Source organism: Oryx dammah, unplaced genomic scaffold (assembly GCF_014754425.2).
Source record: "Oryx dammah isolate SB20612 unplaced genomic scaffold, SCBI_Odam_1.1 HiC_scaffold_14, whole genome shotgun sequence".
Classification (NCBI taxonomy): domain Eukaryota; kingdom Metazoa; phylum Chordata; class Mammalia; order Artiodactyla; family Bovidae; genus Oryx; species Oryx dammah.
In genome coordinates, this window is record NW_024070198.1 from 21,520,914 (window position 1) to 21,531,155 (window position 10,242).

Below are 10,242 nucleotides of genomic sequence, written 5' to 3' on the forward strand. Positions count from 1 at the left end.
GTGCGCGCCTGTACTCCTGTTCGCGACCCACCTCCTCCCCCCGCCCCGCCCCCCCCCCCCCCCCCGGCAGGGGCGCGGGGGGCGGTGGGGCAGGGGAAGGTGGGGGGAAATGCCCGTTATCAGCGAACGAGGCAGATGACAAATGGGCGGGCGCCCGAGCAGCCCCATTCCGCTGTAATAACTGAAGATGGATGGCCTGGCGCCCCCCCCCCAACCCCCACCCCTACCCCCCTTCGCCGGTAACGGGAGCCGATCCGGCTCCGCCCGCCCGGGAGGGAGTCGAGCGGCCCGCTGGGCCGCCAATCACGACGGCCCGAGAAGCCCAGGCCCAGGCTGCCCGAGCCGGGAGCCCACGAGGCTGCCTGCGGCGGAGGAACAAAGCGGCTCGCTCGGCGGAAGCAAGCGGTGCACGGGCTGTCCGGCCCGCCCGCGGCCGGGACACGCAGCTGTGCACACACATGGTCTGCACACGCGCCAGCCGCCTGCGTCCTTGCACTGTACACCTGCATCTCCGGTCTAGGCAGCCCCCACGTCACGGGAGCACAGACACAAGCCTTCATGCTGTGCATGGGCGGATGTCTGCCACCCGGAGCCAGGTGCACCCACCAACACAAATCCAGGTACACACAGCCATGCAGACCCCCGCCCCGGCGATTCATGTACGCGATGACAGAAGCCTCTATGTCTATGCACACGTATGCAGCTAACATGCCTCCACATGGATAGATATGAAAATGCACATACACAGAAGCAGACTCGCTCGTGCGTTGACATAAACCCTTACACTGTCCACGCAATTCAAGAACTCCAAACATAGCCACGTGCCAAAGATGCCCATAGCTGCATCAACAAATGTTAACTGAGTCCCTACCACGCTAGCGTCAGCAAGGTGCTGTGGAGTTACAATGACAAATATGACACCATCCTTGGCTTCTAGAATTTTAAGTCTACTAGGCATGGCAGACAAACGGCTGTGAGCAAAGGCTGAAGATGATTTGTGTTTTGACCCAAGAACATCGTTTGTGATGTGAAATTTCCCAGTGTGAGATTTCCTCCAGGAAAATCAGAAAGTCTTCCCAGAGAGGTGAATAAAGGAAGAATGAATTTTCCAAAGGAATTGAATTTGGGGGGAAAAAAAGCATGGAAACCAGAAAGTGTAGGGATTGTTTGGGGCCCAGTGTTTGCCTGGCCAATAGTCCAGGCAAATAGCACTGAGTGTGGTCAGAATGAAACTTCCCAGAATGGCTGGGGTTATAAAGAGGCTGGAGCAGGGAAGAGGCTGTGACAGTACCACCTGAAAGACCCAGGAGGCTTGAGCTAATTGCTGACATAAAAAAGGAGAGGACCAGGACGTCAAGGAGTGGGAAAGTAAGAGACTGAGAGGTGCCAGGCAAGGCTGTCTTCCTAGGTGTGTGACACGCGCCAGCCCATGGGGCTGTGCGTTCAGGAGAGCCCTGTGTGCTTGGTTTAATGCTCTGTCTTGGAATTCTTTATAATTTTATAATAAAGAGCCTGAAGTTTCATTTGGCTTTGGGCCCTGAAAATTATATATCCAGTCTTGGAGCTAGGGATCTCTCAGGTTGATCAAGTAAGGCAGAAGGAGCAGGTTGGGGGAAGACAGCAGTGAAGTTTGGGGGATCAGGGAGTATATGAGAGTCTGGATGTGGAGTCAGGGGTTGAGATGATGGGTAGTGTCTCCCTCCCTGGGATGGGAGTTAGTGCCTTGCATACCCTCTGCTCAGGCTTGTTTCTACTCTACAGGGAGTCTGCATGCCATAGGCGTGCCTCCTGAAACACGCTTTTATACCCCCTTGCTGGAATATAAGATCCCCAGTGTTGCTCCCATATCCCCAGGGCATGGAAAATGATTGCCACTCAATACCTGTTTGTTGCAAGAATAAGTGAATGCATGTGTGAATGAGCACACGCAAGCCCACATATGTGCACTGGGCATCTGGTCCCCCACGATGGGGGGAGGTTACAATCAAGCCCTAGTATGGTGCCCCTACCCCATTACCACTGCCCTGTATTTCCTCCAGGGTTGTTCTGTCACCCTATGTCTACTTCCGGGAAAGAGTGCCCTTGTTTCAGGGCTCCCTCATTGGATGTCTTCTTTGCAGACTGAGCTGGGCAGGAGTTAATGGTGAGCCTAGGACCCTGGGATGATGGGCAGGGAAGGGCTGTGATTTGGAGCCAGATAATCTGAATTCAAGTTTCAGCTCCTCCCTTGGCTGACTGCTCCTCTCTCTGAGCTTTAACTCTTCATCCACAAAATGGGACTATAAGGTGAAAAAGCTCTTAGGTCAGCACCTCGATGCTGACAGATCATTAAGGGAGATACACTCAGTGAGGCCAGGTATTGAGAGAGCTGCTTCCTTCCCCCCAACTGGTCCCCTGTAGTGCTGAAAATGGACTGGGGATCCAGAGGATGACCCAGGTGACCTTGAACAGGGAGAGGGGAATTGGCAGACTGCAAGGAGAATGTTTTGGTCTCCTCTCAATAAGAACCAGATGATGGAGATGCTGAGACTCAGGCTCTGCCTCCCACAATCCACCTTCCTATATGCAAGGCCTCTCAGACCCCATCAAGAGCCTCTAGGAAAATCCTCCCAGTGAGGGGCCTGAACAAGAGGCCCAGGGATTTAGAGAGAGGATGCCGGGAGGAAAGAGATGGGCCGGCTAATGGGCCTCTTTCCTCCTCCCTTACCAGTTCACTTTTTCTGTAGCGTTATTGACCCCTCATTAGTTATCCATCCAAGGTCGCCGGGCCTGGCCCAGCTATAAATCATGGAGGTTGGAGGGGGGCAACTGGCAGAGCGATGGTTCTGGGATGCAGCAGAGAGCTCAGGCCTCATCACAGCCGAGAGCAGGCGCAGTTAGCCCCAGTCTCGGGAGAGCTTCCGCTAAGAGGGCTAAGCCCCTCTTCGTACCCACCCACTGACCCACGCCCTACTCATTCCCTTCCTCCGCCCCTTCCTCTTCCTCCATCCTTCCCTTCCATTTGCTTTTACAGTGTCACTTCTTCCATCAGTCACTCTTCTCCTCTCCCATCTTTTTCTACTTCCCCCAAGCTCTGGATTCAAGGTTGGCGAGGTCAGGGTAATAAATGGGGTGGGGGGGAGGGGGCGGGGCGGGGCGGGGGAAACTGGGGCATACTAATTTCCTTTCACTGGGTCACTTTCCACCTGGTGCCCCAGTTTAGAGCTTCCAGGAGCAAGGACAGAGCTCACGCAGGGGGAAACTTAGGCACAGAATTTCGACCTGAGGTGTCTGAGGAAGGGGGTCCCACTAGGTTCACCATCAAGGTCATCAGTCCTGAATCTACAGACCCTACTCCCTTGCCCGGTAATGGAGAAGGTCTACCCACCCACGGAGGGGCGCACTAGGCCACATCCCCATCGGGCACCTCTGCCTGAGGAGCGAAAGGCCGCGCAGTCCGGACACTTCCAGCCCCAGCTCCCAGCCGGGGGAGTCGGAGAGAAGCCCCTGGGCGGTTCCTCCAGGGCACCTGCCGCCTTGTCTACCACACCCCCATCACAGGCCTTCGCACACGCCGGGCCTCTTGACCGGTCCTCGCGCGCCCTCTGCTGGCGCCTTATGGGAAGCGCGCCTGTCGGCTTCTCTACCCGCTCCCTCCTCAGCCCCACACACCTGGCGGCGGCGCCGGCCCCACCCTGTCCAAACCCCGCCCCCGGCCAGATACCGGTTCGCGGTGACGCCCCCGCCCACTAGGAGGCCCACTGGAGCACTCCTCTATTCTGCCATCCTCTGCTTCAGAGCAGCCGCTGCCGGTCCAGATCCCAGAGAGGCCTGTTTTTCAGATCCAGAGGAGTGGAGGGAGTGAGGGCCACCAGCAGGATAGAACCTGAAGCTTGGAGCGGAGAGAGCGTTTCTCTTGCTGTGGAGCCAGGCTCTGGAGGAGCATCTGAAGTCCGAGTCTATACCTCACGGGCAACAAGTGGAGCTCCTTCAGGGCATTTCTCTGGAGCCCTCCTCCACTTGGCCCAGCAACTTCCAAAGGTACTTCGGTGGGGGAGCGCGGGGGAGGTCCTCAAAGTCGGCGGACCTTAGTTCGCAGAAGCTCGGAGGTGGGGCCTGCAGTCCTTGGCCCCAGAGGTGGGAATCCGGGACTGTTTCCTGGCACAGAGTGGAACAGTAGAGGGCGTGACCTCTGGGTCCCTCTCTCCTGGAGCCAGAACCTAAGGATCCTGGGCTTTCTCCCCATTAGGCAGCTTCAAGGAAGAGAGGCAGGCCAGGGGGTGATACTTTCCAATGGGGTGTCTGTCCTGGCAGGTAGGGAGGCCCTTGCCACAGTGGGCCCAAAGTTCTCCAGGAGAGCAGAGCCCATGGTCATGGTGAAGAGAGAGAATTCCACAGAGGAAGCCTGGAGCTGAGAGGAGGAGATTCTCAAGCCAGGCTGGGCCCCTGTCAAGCCCTGCCTACAGTCATGTGGGAATAAGTCACCAATGTGTGGAGCTATGAGGGAAGGGTCCGGTGTGTGGGGAGTGTGGGGGATAGGCCGGGCATGTAGGGATAGATGTGAGCTATAGAGCCAGGACCCTCACCTCTAGCAGGGCTGGAGTTTGAGAGTCAGTGCCTCCATACTACTAATTCCCTAAGGGAGGTGGGATGTTGCGGGGCAGGGGTCCCATCTCAGGACAATTGGGCCTTTGCTGATTCAAAACTCCAGTTCTCAGGGCTTTCCTAGTGGTCAAGTGGCTCGGACTCCATGTTCCCAGTGCAGGGGGCCCTGGGTTCAATCCTTGGTCAGAGAACTAGATTCCACATGCTGCAACTAAGAATTCGTATGCTGCAGCTAAGGATTCCTCATGCTGCAATTATTAATAAAAGATCTCGCAAACTAAAGATTCTGTGTGCAGCAACTAAGACCCGACACAGCCAAATAAATAGATATCTTTTAAAAAGTCAAAAACTCCAGTTCTCAGGGCTAGGGACCGTGTCCTTCAATATCAGCATCAGGAACCTCCACAGACTCTGAAAAGCTCAGGACTCTCTCCTTGGGTATGTGGGAGAAGGAGGGAGAGAAGTTAACAGACAGTCCAGTTAGATCTGGGCTAGAACTTTTTCCAGAGCTGGAGCCAGGAAAACCAGCTGGGCTTCCTGGGTCACAGAGATCTGAGATGAAACCCAGCTGTTCTCAATGCTGTGTGACTTAGCACAAGTAAATGAATCTCTCTGGGCCTCTCTTTCCTCATCTGCCAAATGGAAATAATACAAGTACCAATAGGGCTATTGGGAAGGTTTTATATAGTCCACAAGCAGGGCTGGGTTAAGGGTGGACTGGCCAGGCTCAGAGTTAATCAATAAATGCTGCTGGAATAACCCCAGAAATATGGTGCAGCTAATCCAGGGCTCCTCACTGCAGACTCTTTCCATAACTTTCAAAATGTCAGTTGGTCTTCCTCAAAATTCACTGATGCTGGGATCTTCCAGTGGGAATCAAAAACCATCTTTTGCCAGCATCCACCTAGGACACATGAATAGATACTTTTTGCAAACTCTGGTTTTGGAGGAAGGGGAATTCTGGTTTGAAAGTGCATTAAATTATCAGCCAGCCCCTACCCACATCCTAGAAGCCTCTGCCTGAACCAATTCCAGAGGTTCCTCCCATTCTCCTCCTCACAGGAGGACCCATTCCTGTGAGGTGAACTTGCTACACTACACAGGGGTCCAGACTCTACCTGGAAGGACTCACAAATTAAAATGCTTATGAGGGTTTGGTCCCAGGTGAAACAACAGGGAGTTATGAGAACTTTGGAACAAGAGGGCAGCTTCAGTCAATTGTTGCCATGTTGGAATGTGGGGGCAGGGAGAGGGAAGTAGCATTAGGATAGAGCCTCAGACCTCTCCCAGCTTTATCTCCCTCCCCCATCGTAGGACCCTCCTAAGATACCCTTCCCCTAAGCCCTGCATATTAGGTTTCTACTGCTGCACAACAAAAGTGATGACAAATCACAAACTTAGCCCCTAAAAACAAGACCCGTTATTTCAGAATCCTATAGACCAGAAGTCCAGGCAGGCTCAGCTGAATTCTCTGATCAGGGTTCTGCAAGACCTAAATCAAGGTGTTAACCAGACTGGGCTCTTATCTGGAAGCTCTGGGAAAGATCAGCTTCCACACTTATTCTCTTTGTTGACAGAATTTGGCTCCTTAAGGTTGTAGGACTGAGGTCCCCATTTCCTTGCTGTGTATCAGCTGAGGGCTGCTCCCTGGTCCTTATACAAGTCCCCTTCTATCTTCAGAGCCAGCAGAGGCATGCTGAGCCATCATGCTTTGAATCTCTCTGCCCCTGCTGCTAATAGCTTAATAAAACTCCCTTTAAAGGGTTCACATTGTTAGACCAGACCCACCCAGATAGTTTTCATCTGCCATATGAAGTAACATAACTGCAGGAGTAGCACCTCCTCAGAGCTGAAGCCTCTACCCACACTCAAAAGGGCAAAAGTCACTGGGGTTTTTCAGAGAATCCTACCCACCACACCCATCTTCCAAGATGGGATAGAAACAGCCCCCTGCCCCAACTTCTGTGAGACCTTGGGTCAGTAACCTCCCGTTTCCGGTCCAGTTTCCTCATCTGTAAAATGAGGTAAGGTGGTGGATAAAATTTAGATCCCTCCCATATCTCACATACTGATTATGAGGCAAGAAGACAGAGCATCTGCCCCTTTGGACTTCAGGGGCCCCACTGCTCAGGATTTGCCTAACCCTTCCAGAAACAGTCCTGCAGGTCTGCGAAAGGGCCTTACCAGGAAAAGCAGTACAGCCACACGACAGGAGACCTGGGTTCGATCCCTGGGCTGGAAAGATCCCCTGGAGAAGGGAATGGCTACCCGCACTCCAATATTCTTGCCTGGAGAATTCTATGGACAGAGGATCCTGGTGGGCTACAGACAGACCATGGGGTTACAAAGTCAGACATGACTGAGCAACTAGCACGCACACATAGCAGAGCCAAGGTGCCTAGTGTAAGAGGCCCAGCCACCTAGTTGGGCTGGGCTGTTGGGAAGTGGCCACTTCTGTCGGTCAGAGAATATGGGTGTCTGTGAAGCCCCACAGACTAGAGTGGGTCCCCCTGGAGACTGCACAGGGCAAGGTAGCGTACACCTAGTTGATGGAGAAGAGGGGCAAAGACCAGGTCCCTTCCCCCCACCTCTCACCTGGTGCTGACCTTCAGAATCCACCTCCCAGATGCATCCTAACCGCTCCCAGTCTCAGCCTCTGGGTCTCCAAAATGCCTTCGTGGCCTCTTCCTGCCCCTCCCACCCAGACCCTGCTGGGCAGGGGTAGTTGATCCCAGCATCCCACACCCTCTGGGCTGTTCCTGCCCAGGGATGGGTCTGGGGTCTCAGGATTCTCTCCTCTGGGAGCCCCAGTCAATCACCCACATTCCCCCCACCCTGCACCCTTGTAGTAACACAGCCCCTCTTTTCCCAGGCTCCCACCGAGGCATGGTGGAGGGGCTGGAAGGAGACCCACCCCAACTCTATCCAGGCGCGGGAGCTGGGTAAGAGGCGGGGAAATGAATATTAATTTATCATGATTAGGCAAATCCGGCAGGGAGAGCCGATTCCGGAGGAGGCTAAAAAGATGAATTTCAGCAATAAAATTAAATAAGGACGGACGGGCGGCCCCTCCTCCCTCCCGCTTTGCTGATCTCTCTCTTTCTTACAATTTATGAGGCCAATTATGAAGATGAGGTTGGAAGTTCCTGGAACTTCACTAAATGCAAACGGCGGTCCCTGCTGTTCCCATCAAATTAATTAACCGCGTGCTATTGATGGCCGCTCAAGGCTGACGCAGGCGGCCCGCCCTGCGGCCGCCTCCAGGACACAAGGACTCAGAGTCCAGAGCCCATCGGGCCTCCACCACCTTCTGCAGTCCCTACCCAGCACCACAGGGACTCTGGGGATGCCCGATCCAGCCCCAAGCCCTGCCCAGAGCCCTTGAGGACCCTGGGGCATGCACACCAAGGTCGAGATTGGTGGATACACTGACACACACCCAGCTTGTCCACACACGTGCAAATGTAGAGTCATGAGCCTGCAGCACCCAACCACGGGCCCAGCGATGTACTTGAGGTGCACAGGCAAATGGCCCCGTAGTTAGACAAGGGCACAGTGGCAGCATTGCTGACGGAACCAGACAGAGCCTGGTGAGTGAGGGCAGTAGGGCTCAGGGTGTCTTGCTGCTGGAGGAACACAATGTCTGGGGCCATTTGCCCGCTCCATCAGCACCAGGCCCCCTGGTCCAGCAGAGTGAAGGGTCAGAAGTTCCCCAGTCACTCAAGCACCATGCGGTGGCCCGTGGCCTGGTGCCTGTACTGCCCCCCATGGCATTCTCAGAGCCCTGCCCACAGTCCCTCCACCACTGGATCCTCTCCTTACCTCTGGGATGTCTTTCAGGGTGTTCCCTCTAGGCTTTCACTGGAGCTCAGCTTCTGCACTTACCCCCAGTGTAGGGGACCAAGGCTTGCAGAGCCCCTGGTTCAGACAATAGGGGCAAGGCCTGGCCCAGAGTCTCAGGCCAGTTTGGGGACTTCAGGCCTGAGGGTCCCTCTGTCCCAGAGCTCAGAAGCAGGGCTGCTCAGGTGTTCCGGAAAACTATCTGGCTGGTGTCTGGACTGAAGGGCAGAGCTGACAGAGGGCTAAAGGTCTGGAGGCTGAGCCCCTCCTAGGCCTGGGGCAGCAGCTGCCCCAGCAGCTGCAGCTGCCGTGTGAGGTTGACCTCTGGATGGTGGGGGGCCTGGAAAGGGGCTCTCCTGTTGGGGGAGTGGAGGGAGTAAGGCCAATATCTTCTCCAAGCTGTCGTCCGTCATCTGGGCAAGAAGCATCCCATTCTGTTCAAAGGGACACGAACTCATAACTCCCCTGTGGTGAAGCAGGACCAAGGGCTTGGGTTCCCCATTCCTTTACTCCTGGAGGACAGGACATAGCTGGGCCTGCTCTCCTTGCCATGTCCACTCCAGGCCTGGGAGACCCTGGCCCTGTGCCCACACTTCCTTCATCAGGAACAGCCAGAACCCAGGAGGAGAGTTTGCCCTGGTCTTGTTCCCCTTCAGTGGCAGTGTTACCAACCTAGGCCCTGGGAAGAGATGGTGGTGGTTTAGATGCTGTTGTGTCCGACTCTTGCACCCCCATGGACTGTAGCCCCCCCAGGCTCCTCTGTCCATGGGATTTCCATGGGATTTCCCAGGCAAGAATACTGGAGTGGGTTGTCATTTCCTTCTCCTGGGAATCTTCCCAACTGAGGAATTGAACCTGGGTCTCCTGCATTGCAGGCGGATTCTTTACCAACTGAGCTACGAGGGAAGTCAGGAAAAGATGAGGCTCCCAGGTTGGCAGGGTTGGGGCCAAGCAGCTCAGAGAGGATTGTGCCTTGGGCTCAAAGTGTCAGAGGGAAATGGAGCCTCAGACTGAGCACAAGGCAGCCCGTTCATGAGGACTGGGCCCCCAGCTTTGCCTACCACCTGCCTTTCCCCTACTCCAAGCATGGGGGGAGGCCCCTCCCCTTCCCCACACCCTACTGCACTTCCAGGGACCTCCTCCACCTCACAGCAGGGCCTGCTCATACCCACCATCCCTTCACTCACTTTGTACTGGGAGAGAACAAGACACACTCTGTGTACTGGTCCTATATCACTGCAGTAACAAATTTCCACACACTTGGTGGCTTAAAACACCACCAAGTTATTACTAAACAGTTATATTATTTAGCAGTCTGACACAGGTCTCCCCAGGATAAAACTGAGTTGTTGGCAGGGCTGTGTTCTGTTATGGAGGCTCTACAGTAGGATCCGGAGAAGGCAATGGCACCCCACTCCAGTACTCTTGCCTGGAAAGTCCCATGGATGGAAGACCCTGGTGGGCTGCAGTCCATGGGGTCTCGAAGAGTCGGACACGACTGAGCGACTTCACTTTCACTTTTGATTTTCATCCATTGGAGAAGGAAATGGCAACCCACTCCAGTGTTCTTGCCTGGAGAATCCCAGGGACAGGGGAGCCTGGTGGGCTGCCATCTATGGGGTTGCACAGAATTGGACACGACTGAAGCAACTTAGCAGCAGCAGCAGAGTAGGATCTGTTTCCTTGCCTCTTCTGGTTTCTGGAGGCTGCCCACATTCCATGGCTGGAAGCCCCATTTATCTTTAAAGGCAGAAACATCACATCTCTCTGACCTTCCTTCCTTCATCACAGCTCTCTAATCTTAGCCAGGAAAGTTCT